The 14,082-nt window shown below is 43.3% G+C and overlaps 1 protein-coding gene across 1 annotated transcript in view; it reads right to left on the minus strand.

Moving 5' to 3' along the window:
• Window positions 1–14,082, minus strand: part of LOC135717574 (uncharacterized) — a 1,030,279-nt gene that overhangs the window by 276,587 nt on the left and 739,610 nt on the right. The window lies entirely within an intron of this gene.

The following is a 14,082-nucleotide window of genomic DNA, read 5'->3' on the forward strand; positions in this document are numbered from 1 at the left end:
AAGGAAACATTCAAAGTTTCCGAACCAGCATGCTTATCAGGAGCTAAAGGAATCGCATGTAATTGCGCGTGGTGTGAAGGTACAGGTGCAAGGAAGAAAGACCACGATCAGAAACCTGAGGTTTCAAAACATAGACAGAATGAAGATTATTCGGATGAAGATTCGGAAAATTCAGATTTTGACAGGAAATCAAGTAAAAATAGAGTCGATAAAGAAAGAAAAGGGCGTAAATATGGATATAACAAACATAAAAGGGATAAAGATACGAGGAAGCCTGATAGAAATTCGAGGAATCGTAAACACACTAGCAATCGTGATGAAAAGGGAAAAGAAACCCATAGATCGCGTCGCGAAAGAACTCCAAGTTCAAACGATGATAGTAACTCAGAGGAAGAAGTCAGAAAGACGAATTCAAGAAACCACAGACAGAAACGATACGACAGTGAATCAGAAGCAGAGTCGGAAGATAGTTACACGAGAAAAGAGAGAAGAACTCGTAGAAAAGGAAGTAGCGGTCGAAGACATCGACGACGTTCAACATCGGCTAGCAGCGTAACATCGAATAGTGGAAGGAATCATTATAGGAAGTCCAGAGTTGAGAACTGGAATCTTTCGTTCTCTGGAGACAACAGATCGATGCAACTTGAAGATTTTTTGTATAAAATCAAGAAGTTGGCTCGACACGAAGATGTATCGGATAAGGAGTTGTTGAAGAACATTCATCATCGCCTAAAAGGAGAGGCGTATGATTGGTGGTTTACTAGGGAGGATAGATTCACTCGGTGGAGTAAATTTGAAGATGAAATTCGCTTCCGATATGGAAATCCTAATCGTGACAGAGGAATCAAGGCCCAAATTCGTGACTTAAAACAACGGAGAGGTGAAACGTTCGTTGCGTACGTAACGGAGGTTGAGAAACTCAACCAATGTTTGCAGCGCCCTTTCTCGTCGAGAACATTATTCGAACTCGTTTGGGAAAATATGCGTGCCCACTACCGATCAAGATTATCAGTAATGGACATATACGATCTTGAGCATCTGATTGAAATTAATCATAAAATAGATGCAAGTGACCCTAATTTCTATAGGTCACCCAACAACATGAGAAACGATGTACATCATATTGAGGCTGAGGGTTCTTGCTGTGAGTACACAGAAGAAGAGGATGTTCCTGTCCAAGAGATCCAGAAATCGCAGAAGAATAGTCGACCGACTTTGCCTGGAAGGACTCAGCAGGATACGTCTTCTAACCAGCAGACGGGACAAAGACGGACAGAACCCAATAAAATGGCCTGTTGGAATTGCCAGAAACCTGGTCATACCTGGAGGGACTGCACAGAGCGTAAGATAATATTTTGCTACGCTTGCGGGAAATTAGGCAGAACTACAAGGACTTGTGAGAACAACCATCCTAGTACGGGCCGAAATAATGCCCAAAATCGCCAACAGTCAACAAACTGAATGCGGGATGCTTGCCTGGGAATCCGAACATCTCGCCTGTAGGACCGATTCCCGATCAAGGAACTATAAACCGAACAACCGACAACTATTCACTATTTGAAATTCGCGTGAACCCTGGTTCATGCCCTCACATTAAAGTTAATGTTTTAGGTACAGAAATAACTGCATTATTGGATTCAGGAGCTGCGGTCAGCGTTATGAGTTCAGTCGGCCTTTTAGAATCCCATGGTTTGACTATACTTAAATCAAATATTAAAATTTGTACCGCAGACGATACTAAACATACGTGTTTGGGTTACGTAAACATCCCATACACACTTGGAAATGAGACAAAAGTAATACCAACTTTGGTCGTTCCGGAAATTCGAAAGCCGCTTATTTTAGGAATGGATTTCTGGCGTGCCTTTAAAATACGTCCAATGATTGCTTCGGACAACATAATTCAAGATTTAGAGCTAACGTGGACTTCAAGTTTAGCAGATAATCAAATTAATTGCCTGAGAGTAGAAACGGACTCGATCGTCGGAAATGAAGATTTTATATCACTCTCAGTTCAACTTGTCGAACCGCTAGAACCAGAGATAGCTTTCAAATCCAAACCGGAAGAAGATGATTCGTTGGATATTCCAACTTTAGAACTACCTGAAGATCCTGCCAAAGCAATCGAGACGGTGGAAACTGAGCATGTTTTGACACCTGACGAGCAACAGAAGCTCAAAAATACTTTGAGAAACTTTGATTGCACCAGCTCAGGCTGTCTAGGAAGAACAACGCTCATCGAACATGAAATCGAACTCGTTACAGAAGGAAAAATGAGGGATCTTCCAATGTATCGCTATTCACCGAAGATTTGGGAGAAGATCGAGGAAGAGCTGGAACGATGGAAAAGTTTACGTGTGATAGAGGAATGCACATCGGAGTTCGCAAGCCCACTCGTGCCAGTAAAGAAAGCAAACGGGAAGATACGAGTTTGTCTGGACTCCAGAAGAATTAATTCAGTAACCAAAAAGGACGCCTATCCCATGAGAAACATGTCTGAAATATTTCATCGTCTTCAAAAGGCGAAGTATTTCAGTATAGTGGATTTAAAAGATGCCTACTTTCAAATTCCACTGAAGGAATCATCAAGGAATTATACAGCTTTCAGGACCCCGAAAGGTCTGTTCAGATTCAAAGTCGTTCCTTTTGGTTTGAAGAATGCTCCCTTCACAATGAACAGACTAATGAACCTTGCCATTGGGTTTGATCTGGAGCCTTTCGTTTTTGTATATTTGGACGACATTATTATCGCCACCGAAACACTTGAGGAACACTTTCGCCTATTAGAAGAAGTGGCTCGTAGGTTGAAAAGAGCAAGTTTAACGATTTCTGTGGAAAAAAGTCGTTTTTGCCGGAAACAAGTAAGGTATCTTGGATACATACTAACGGAAAATGGTTTATCAATCGATAGTGCCAAACTAGAGCCGATATTAAACTACCCAAGACCAAAATCCATAAGGGATGTAAGGAGATTAATGGGCCTTATGGGTTTTTATCAAAAATTTATTCCTCGATACAGCCACTTGACAACACCGATAACGGATTTACTCAAGAAATCCAAGAAATTCAATTGGTCAGGTGAGGCAGAAAAAGCGTTGGATGAACTGAAGTCAGTGTTAACTTCAGCACCTGTCTTAGCGAATCCAGACTACACACGACCTTTCATTATTGAAACTGACGCCTCGCAACTTGCAGTTGGAGCTGCCTTATTGCAGGAGTTCAATGAAGGAAAGCGAATAATTGGGTACTACAGCAAAAAACTTTCCAGCACACAAAGGAAATATTCAGCTACGGAAAAGGAGTGCTTAGCAGTATTATTAGCGGTTGAAAACTTCAGACACTACATCGAAGGATCAACGTTTACAGTTATTACGGACTGTAAGAGCATCACCTGGTTGTTCACCATCTCGGCTGCGAACGCTAACTCGAGATTGCTTCGTTGGGCACTAAAATTGCAATCATACGATTTTGTATTGCAATATCGCAAAGGAAACGATAATGTGTTAGCAGATTGCTTGTCACGCATCAATTCTATACAAATAGCGGATGATAACTACATCGAACTAGTTGACAAAATCTCTAAAATGCCTCATGACTACAAAAATTTCAAAGTTGTAGGAAATAGAATTTATAAATTCGTAGAAGAATCAGGAAAATTCAAGGACAAACGGTTTGAATGGAAATACTACCCCCCTGAGGTAGAGAGACTTCCATTGATACAATCTGTACACGATTCAGCTCACCTTGGGTACGATAAGACCGTTAACACACTTAAGGAGAAGTATTTTTGGCCAAAAATGGCCTCAGAAGTCAAAATTTACTGTAAAACTTGTTTGGCTTGCAAAACGTCAAAAGGAATTAACATCAACCCCACTCCGTCAATGGGATCACAGAAAAAGTATTGTGATTTTCCGTGGCAGTTTTTAACATTAGATTATGTTGGCCCATTTCCTTCCTCCGGAAAAGGAAGATTCACGTGCCTTCTGGTGGTTACAGATGTTTTCTCAAAATTCATCTTGGTCCAACCATTTAGGCAGGCCACTGCTTCATCATTAGTACAATTTCTAGAACAGGCCATATTTTTGTTACTTGGAGTACCAGAGATGATTTTAACCGATAATGGTTCACAATTTACATCTAAGGAATTCGCAGGACTATTGAAGCAGTACGGAGTAAAGCACTGGTTAACACCTTCGTACCACCCACAAGTAAACAATACTGAAAGGGTAAACAAGGTGGTGACAACAGCGATAAGAGCTACCTTGAAGGGGAACCACAAACAATGGACCGATAATTTACAACAAATCGCATGTGCGATTAGAAATTCAGTGCATGAATCAACGAAATTCACACCTTACTTCCTCACGTTCGGTCGAGAGATGGTTTCGAATGGGATCGAATACGAGAGGATCAGAAACACAAACTCGTCATCTACGGATATCCTGAGCAACGAAGAACGGGAGAAATTATATCAAGAAGTAAGAAAAAACCTTGCAGAAGCTTATCAAAAACAAGCTAGATACTATAATTTGCGTTCCAATAAGAATGCACCGACTTATCAGGTTGGAGAGAAGGTTCTGAAGAAGTGTACGATCCAATCAGACAAATCGAAGGACTACTGTGCTAAACTAGCACCAAAATACACAGAAGCATTTGTAAAAAGAACCTTAGGAGACAGTTACGAACTAGTGGACAAATACGACAACAATTTAGGAATATTCCACGCAAATTTTTTGAAGAGATTTTAAGTTTTGGTGTTACAGCTATGACATAAGCCATAAAGAAGGAAATGTACCAGAATAAATAGAAAACACATCAGGAAAATCCCCCAGCAATGATGGTAAAGAAAGGGTCTATATTACACTAGTATATACAATGTAAATAGCCTAGCCTTAGCGACTTTCGTCGGTACAAAATTTTTAAAATCTACTTAAATATATGTTAGTTTACTTAGATAAGGTTGAAATAATAAGAATTTAAAACGCTCACCATTATGTTTAGTATCAGTTTAGTTTACTCCAGATTTTTAAATAGCTTCTCTCGAATTCCTTGAAATTTTGTTTGAAATTTGTCGCGGTGCCATTCCAGTTAGTCGGTTCCATAGTAAATACGGTAATTAATTCCAAAAATTTTTCGTTTGTAGTGTTCCAAGCGGGTCATCTTTACATCCATAGTTATTTCCGTCCATTTTAGTTTTTCATGATCAGCATTCTTTTGTTGTTCCAATAGCTTTATTTCCGTCCATTGATCCTTTGATTTCCATCCATCAATTGTTCCGATTTCAATTGATTCAAGGGCATTGCCGTCTGCGGTGTCTAGTACCTGTAAAGAAAAGAACAGAAAACAGTTAAATCCATAATTGAAAACAATATTGTGAAAATACTCCCCCGGTTTTGATGAGATCCGTTGAAATTCAGTAGAAAATCGCCGTTCCGTTTTAAATTCGCGAATATTGCACCGTCGATTTTCCTTTTCACGCGTTCAGTCCAAGTTCAGGATGACGTTTGTCAAAACGGTTTTTTTTTTCGGTTAGGTTGGTAGCCAGAGTGGCCAGATTATTTTTTTCATTATCGGTAGCTTCTCAAAACTTTTATCGGTAGTTATCGGTAGGTCGACTTAAGAAAGTTTTCCCGATACTTGAAATTTTTGTGAGCGGGGGGGGAGGTATGTCTCTGCTCCAGAACAATACACTGTCCTTCAGTTCTTCTACTTTAAACGTGTCGAAATCAATTTTTCTAATTATAATCTAAAAATCTGTGATTCTCGGTAGGAAAAGTGAAAAATCGGTAGTTTTGAACCTTTCGTCTGTGAATCGGTAGGCACCCCGAAAATCGGTAGGACTACCGATAAATCGGTAGGTCTGGCCACCCTGTTGGTAGCTCGAGTGACATAACGATATGCTGTCAGTTGTTCATGCGATGTTTTAGGTCTGTTCGATATTTTCGTAGTTCGAATTCTATGAGTTAGTCAAATTTGAATTTGATGAGTAGAAGTTCGATTATCGTTGAATAGAGGAGTCCGTTTGAGCAATTTAAATGCAGATTGGGTCGAATAATGTTTTGATGTTGCATTTGATTGCAGTTTCCGTTGGTGATCAAATTTAGGACGGAGAATGTTCCGTTGTTTTGATCATGGTTTGTTGTTCAGTAGGTTTATTATTGAACAGAATTTGATAAGTTCATGAACAAGTGATTGTAGTTTATGTTACTTTAAATTTGGCTGTTTTTGTGCGACTTACCTGAATGAAAGAATTGTTGACAACGTTTGCGTTTATAGTGTTTTTTAAGTTATGAAAATTTGATCAATTCCTTTGATCAAATTTTCATAAAACTGGGTGGTGTGATGTAACGTTTTACGTTTTTTGTTTATAGTTTTTCGATTAAATCTAATTTAATTAACAATTAAATCATTTTTTATTTCAAGTTTGCTTAGAAATGAAATATTTCAACCGTGGAAATAAAATCAGACCATTGCTGTGTCGATTTTACAACTTTGCTATATTTACTGTGTCTAGGCTACAACTTCGCCATAAAAGCTCAACTTATAGTGAGCTGTATTATATTGTGCATGCTTTCTGGAGGCGCCATGAAGTCCGTCGCCATTCGAAAGATTTGGCGCAACTCTCGAATAAAGAGGGAGTTTTTAAAAGATGACCTATTTGAATAGGAAAAGGTCGTTAGGAATTTTCCTGCTCGCAAAATTATTCTGACTCGTCCATTTCGTTTTCGAATCGGCTGGTGAACAGAAGTGCGCGAATTACTTTACGTTCTCGAGTTAAATTTAATCAAATTGATTTTGTGCGTTAAGTTTCTAAAAAGGTATTAAATAGTAGTGAGTGAGTTTTTATCATCCAGTGGTTTTTTAAACGTTTTCCTTTCTTTTTGTACAGTGGACATAAGTCCGAATTAAGTTCCGCGTAGTCTGTTCAGTGCGTTTATTAGTGAAATTGTACAAAAAAGGTAATTTTATTCAATTTTGTTCAAATTTAGAATTGTATAATTAATGTGAGTTCGCGTTGGATTTCTAGCGCGTTGCGCTTTTTTTGTACGGGCTGGAAACACGTTACGTTCCGTTCGGCTATCGTCAACGCCGGATCGGGGGTTCCATCTGTGGCATCGCCATCATCGTTCGTAGAAGACGGACGTTTCCTCCGACTCGTACGCCCTGCTAAGGCCCGCCTTTTCGAAGGTAGCTAAACGGAGGTGGGTGAAGTTCGCTAACCTTCGAAGCGAAATATCTTCCGACGGTCGCCAATCATCCGTCGACGAGGTCCCTTCCACTACAACCCCTGTGGACCATTGTTGCGAGAGCTCGGACCGTGTGAGTGCGTCGCCAAAAGCGTGCCGCGGTCCGGATTCAAACCAACGGGAGAGGGGGTTCATTCCATCGCGGGCGGTCATAGCGGAAACAAAGTACGCGAAGCCGTCCGAAGGTACGTTGGCCTCTTATCTCTGCGGAGCGAATCTCCCGGGACAGCACGACTTCTCGTCGTAGCTCAGCTCTCGATTTCCAAATCGGAAGTCTTCCGTCCAGCCGCCACTCCCTCCGCAACTCTAATTCGGCCATACCGCGTACGAGTCACCCTCCGTTGCTGCGCGCCATACTGCAGCACGTGAGCGGCACCATCACGTTTTCGCCGCCATCGCCACACCGTCTGGAAGGTCGTCTATCGCCGCCATCTTCGAGTCGTCGAGCCCTCATCGGTCAGCAGTCATCGTTTCATCGCTTCGTCCAGTAAAACCTGCGCAGGTATGTCAGAGCATGTTTAATTCATGGCCATGATTTGCTCTTTTCCGTACACCCCTCTCAGAAATCCAATGCGAATGAATGCTAAAATATAGTTTAAAGAAAAAGTTGAAGATTAGTTTTAGAACGTTTTGAATGCTACTCCCTGAATAAAACACACTTACTACGTTACGTTCTGTTTTCTTTCGTTTCCGCTCAGTTGAGTAAGCATTCCTTCGTTCTCTTTCCGTTTCGTTTCGTGGGTGAGTCAGAGTAATATCTTTGGTTTATTTATTTGGTCCATGCGCTCCATTCCCGTACTACTGAAGGACTTGGCATTTCCAGAAAGTTAGTAGTTTTTTACCGTTAGTAACCAACGACCGTTCAAGAGGTCCTCTGAGAGAAAAGTCTCAATTGTCGGGCAAAGTTTCAACACGACCAGTGGTCTCTCCTAATCGAGAGTGGCGCTTAAGCCACTGAGTTTGAACAAACCTCAGCGAAATTTCTCGAACGGTTACACCAACCATGCCGATTGATGTTACCTCGTGGAAGTTTCCTGATGTTCCGTTAGCTGATCCAAGCTTTCACATTCCAGCCGACATCGACCTGATTATCGGTGGAGAAGTGTACCACGAAATGCACACTGGCAGTAAGATTTCTTTCGGTGAAGGGCAGCCTATATTCGTCGAGACTTGGACTGTTTCGGGAAAGATATCCATCAAATCACCTGAAGTTCCCCGTGTTTGTCACCTCACCACTGTGGACCGTAATCTGGAACAAGCCCTCCAGAAGTTCTGGGAGTTAGAAGCAGTTGAATCCTGTTCCAAGTTTACGGCAGAAGAAAATCTCTGTGAAGAACTGTATGCCACTACCACCACTCGCGATTCGTCGGGTCGTTATATCGTTTCCTTGCCACTCACCCGCTCGTCACTCTCGGTGAATCACGTTCAATCGCCGAGCGCCCTTTCCTGAACCTCGAAAAACGACTTGAGCGAGATCCAACCATCAAAGAGGCCTACTGTCGCTTCATGGGAGAATACGAGCGCCTGAATCACATGGTGAAACTCCTGGATCCAGTAGACGAAAGCCGACCGCACTGCTACCTCCCACACCATCCGGTGTTCAAAGAATCCAGCACCACCACGAAAGTTCGAGTTGTGTTCGATGCGTCGTGCAAGACGTCGTCTGGATTCTCCGTGAACGACCTGCAACTAGTTGGACCCGTCGTTCAGGAAGACCTACTGTCGATCCACATCAGATTCCGCATCCACCAAATCGCAGTCGTGGCCGATGTGCAGAAAATGTATCGGCAAATCCTGCTGCATCATCTGTTCCGCCGATACCAACTCATCCTCTGGCGTCCCAGTCCAGACCTACCAATCGCTACGTACGAACTGCACACCGTAACGTATGGGTTTGCGTCCTCTCCATACCTGGCAACTCGCACGATCCTGCAGATCGCGCAAGACGCAGTCGAGATGTATCCAGCCGCAGCCGCGGTAGCCCAGAAGGATTTCTATGTGGATGATTTCCTGTCTGGTGCCGACGATGTTGAATCCGCTTTCCACCTACGCCAAGAAATGTCCGCCATGCTTTCAGCGGCAGGCTTTCCGCTGAAGAAGTGGGGTTCAAACTCGCCTGAAGTTCTAGCCGATATACCCGAAGATGATCTAGCCTTCGCGCCGTACCATGACCTTCAAGACGACCAATCCGTTTCCACTCTCGGACTCATCTGGGAGCCGAGATCCGACATGATGAGCTTCAAGGTTCAGCTGCCACTACCATCACCCCCATTGCGCAGATTTTCGACCCACTTGGCCTGGTGGGACCAATAATAGTCATCGCTAAGATGTTCATGCAGCGCTTATGGGCGCTGAAAACCGAAACAGGAGATTCTTATGAGTGGGATCGTCCTCTTCCTCCACATCTCCAGTCCGAGTGGAAAGAATTTCATGGAACACTCGATACAATCGCCACACTCCGGATTCCTCGCTGTGTATCGTTGGCCAACACAACATCATTCCAGTTCCACTTCTTCTCCGATGCATCGTTGAAGGCGTATGGATCGTGCTGCTACGTCCGGTCAGAGACTGCCGGAGTCGTTAGAGTCCAGCTATTGACGTCCAAGTCCAAGGTGGCTCCGTTGGCCAAATCGCACACTATCGCACGTCTAGAGTTGTGCGCAGCAGTATTGTCGCCAAAGCTATACGAGAAGGTGGTACATTCCATACAGAAGCCCGCTGAAGTTTTCTTCTGGACTGATTCGTCCACTGTCCTGCATTGGTTGGAGTCATCACCATCCAGATGGAAAACGTTCGTCGGAAATCGGGTAGCCATGATCCAGGAAACCACCGAATCCTGTCACTGGAAACACGTTTCCGGAGTATCCAGCAGTACCCAGCTGATTCTCTCTCCCGTGGCGGTAGTCCAGTCGACATCAAAGACCACTTGCTCTGATGGAGTGGTCCGGAGTGGTTATCCATGTCACCATCCAACTGGCCCGTAAGCGATCTGCCCGCCCTTGATCCGCTTTGGATGTCCGAAGCGAGAACCCGAGTAGCCATGGTAGATACTGTTGATGCAAGATTTTCCGATCAACTGTTCAACCGATATTCCAGCTTCAGAAAGCTTCTGCCACAAGACTCTGCTGCACGCTGGTCCCCAGCTGATGCTTGCCACGATTCGCCAGAAGTTCTGGATCATCGGTGGTCGAAACCTTGTTCGCCGTACGTATCACCAGTGCCATACGTGCTTCCGCAGCAGACCCGTCTTGATACAGCAGAGCATCGCCGATTTGCCCACATCAAGAGTTACTCCGACAAGACCATTCACCGTATGCGGGATCGACTACTGCGGCCCCGTGTACATCAAGTCGCCGATCCGCAATCGGGCGCCAACGAAGGCATATATCGCCATATTTGTGTGCTTCGCCACTCGCGCCGTTCACATCGAACTTGTATCCGATCTGTCTACGCCGGCTTTTATCACCGCTCTCCGCCGTTTCGTCGCTCGCCGTGGAAGGATCCACAGCGACAACGGCACCGCTTTCAAGGGTGCAGCTAACGAGCTGCGTAGAATCTACGAGATGATGAAGACCAATGAAGCTGATCGGAAGCAAATCCTCGACTGGTGCGCTGAAAATGAGATCGTTTGGCGTTTCATCCCGCCCCGTGCTCCCCACTTTGGCGGTCTGTGGGAGGCAGCCGTCAAATCAGCCAAGAACCACTTGTTGCGTGAAATCGGCACAGTAAACGTCAGCTACGAGGACATGTGCACTCTTCTCACGCAAATTGAGATGTGTTTGAACTCCAGACCACTAGTTCCGATCCCAACTGATCCGTCAGACATGGAAGTCCTCACCCCTGGACACTTCCTGATCGGAACCAGCTTCCAAGCCGTCCCGGAACATAATCTATGTGACATTCCGGGCAATCGTCTTACGCACTGGGAGCTCACACAGAAGCGGTTCCAGAGAATTTGGTCCAGATGGCACCCAGAGTACCTGCAACAGCTCCAGTCGCGATCCACGAAGTGCAGGTCACCAGTTATCATTGAAACTGGACGAGTCGTGGTGATCCAATGGCCGCTCGGGAAGATCACCAAGGTACACCCGGGCAAGGACGGAGTAGTTCGTGTCGTCACTCTGAAAACTGGATCATCCGAAGCCGTCGTCAGACCAGTCGCCAAGATAGCGCTGTTGCCGATTCCGGAGAACTAAGTTCCAGAATCCTTTGAGTGAGACCTGGTAGAGCACGCCGAAATTTGCTCGAGGCTTTCGAGGGAATTTAGCAGGTAATTGCGGTTCCAATTCCTTACAGTATCTTGTCAGCTCTACCTGGTCTTTTCTATCCCCAGTCGATGACACCAACGATGAGCAATGGACATTGCTTATCGCCAACTCTCTCTGCATCGAGTTCAGTAACCCCGGTAGCCACAACAAGCCGAACGTTACCGACCACTCACGTCGTCCACATTTCGCTGTCCAAGCCGAAGCGAAACGATTCGATGAGCTGAAGTTCCGAGAGCAATATAGAGTTTGTTGTATATAGTGTTGAACAATCAAGTTAGTTCAAGGTGGCCGGAATGATTGATGTTGAACTAAATTTAAACTAAATTAATCCCAAATGAACTTAAACCTACTTAACCTAAATGAACTAACTTAATCCTAAACCTAAACTTAAAGTTAAATCATAATTCTATAAATTGAAACGAATCTAAAACTAAAACGGTATCACCCTAATCCTAAACCAGAGATAATAAGAGAAGAGAGATGGAAACTGCGCGCATGCGCTACACACTGATGCCCACTTGTAGTGGTCACTAAGTACATTGTACATAGGTAGGATAGAGGAGACAATTGTAAATATAGGATAGTACAAAATATACCGTCGAAGGTGACAGACATCCCGTTTTCTGTTCTTTATACCGAACCAGTGCTTGTATTGCAATTGAATTTCTACTTGTTCCGAACCAACCCAGCGTTAAGTGCAATCTACCGCTTGAAGAGGTGCATAAGGTGCAGCAAACCAAGATTCTGTGAGTGCATCAGGCACTATTTATGTGAACAAACGGCCAAGCAACGCATCCAACGTATCCAACACCATTGTGTTTGCCCAGGTGGAAGAAATAATTTTAAGTGTTGTGTTACTGACTGGAACTAAAGGCACACTGGTATTTTTCCGGTGGAATCATCGTGCAATTCTTCTGGGCCGTCGATACCTTGACGGTGGAAAATCCTTCGAAAGGGAACGTTCATGTACCTCAGTTTTTTCATCACAGGAAGATAGAATGGATCTTAACAATCAAATCAGTGATGGTTTGAAAATATTTCATCTTGGGTTTTTTTCAGAAAAAGTATTTTGAAGTATACTTAGTCGTTTATGAAGGCGTATATGGACTATTGACGATACAAGATTGTTACGGATCGAAACAAATACAGCTGAATATGATTGTTGGAGATTAAGGTAATCAAAATACTTCGTTTCAATGGTACAGTAAGATTTCCTCTTCGATACCGTACGATGTCGTAACTTTGTCGTGAACTCATAATGTTTGAAATGATAAAATAATTTACAATGGTTTATTCTCTAAATTTACTTTAATTATCACTTCCATCTGTTTCATCCATTCTTATCAATGCTTACATAAATATCTAACGAGAATGATAAAAAAAAAAACTTGGAGCTGCTAAGATAAGGAGATCACTTCAAATGAGCACTACTTTACGATAACACCGCTTTCATCAAGTTTTTGTCGTATTTGAAATTATTTTCCACTGCTTTATAGATACTCCATGTTTGGGAAGAATCATTATGAACAGCTTCGTTTGTTTTTTTCTGTGAACCAGGCTAAGACTTTTTCTGTACTCTTGCAAAAATCTATTATGTTATATTTTACAACATTGAATTTTGGGGCTACCGGAAGGTTTCGGTAGACCAACTTTCACAAAAAAGACCTATGCACTCATCCATGAGTTCATCACCAAAACAATGTCTCATCATGGCATCCATATTATCCAAAACCATTAGCTGATGATCAAAATTGCATCCTGCCAAAACTACACGTTTATCAAGCACCTACAATGGCGACCAGCAAATCCAAATTGCGCATGTTGAGTCGCTTTTGCAGCAGTCACAGAGTTTGAAGCGTTATTGGGATCATTATTGGCCACGTTGCCTTTCGTCATAGCTGATTTGAGACCGGGCTGGATAGTTTGACGGTCGGTATGTCTCATACGTTTAGCCAATTTTAGCATATGTAACATAAGAAAAACATAGTGTTAAGTTATGTACATACTGACCTTTGTAACACTCGAATTAAGATCTTTCTTAAAGCTGAGTAAATCTTCGTGAGAGATTTTTTACCTGATTGTTTTAAATTTAAGCCCACTGGTCTTACAGCGACGTTTGAAAAACTAACCACGGCTAGTTTTTTGCTTGCTAACTCTCTAATTCTTTTGGCAACAAAGCATATTACTTTCATCTGCCAACTCGGAGCGATTCTGAAGTTTCCGGTTTTCACTACATGCATGACGTTCCCCAGGTTCTTTTGCGTTAGAATTGATTTCAAGGGGTAGGTCACTCAGTACATAGTGTCGAAATTAGATTCGGCACAGCTTGGGCACATTCGTCGGCACAATCTCGTAGGCATTGGATTGTTGTAAATAAATTAGGAGCACTGACGGACAACTGTCATTGAAGTTGTTCACAACATAACGTGCTGTCAGCCGGCGCCGGTGGTGTAGTGGTAAGCGTGACTGCTTTCTAACACCCCAATGGGTCTGGGTTCAATCCCAGCCGAGGTCGGTGGGATTTTTCTGAGGCATAAAAATCTCTGGTCACGTCTTCCTTCGGAAGG

The sequence above is a fragment of the Ochlerotatus camptorhynchus genome, unplaced genomic scaffold (assembly GCF_037179485.1).
Source record: "Ochlerotatus camptorhynchus isolate MF236.1 unplaced genomic scaffold, CSIRO-AGI_Acam_v1.1 ptg000006l, whole genome shotgun sequence".
Taxonomy (NCBI): Eukaryota; Metazoa; Arthropoda; class Insecta; order Diptera; family Culicidae; genus Ochlerotatus; species Ochlerotatus camptorhynchus.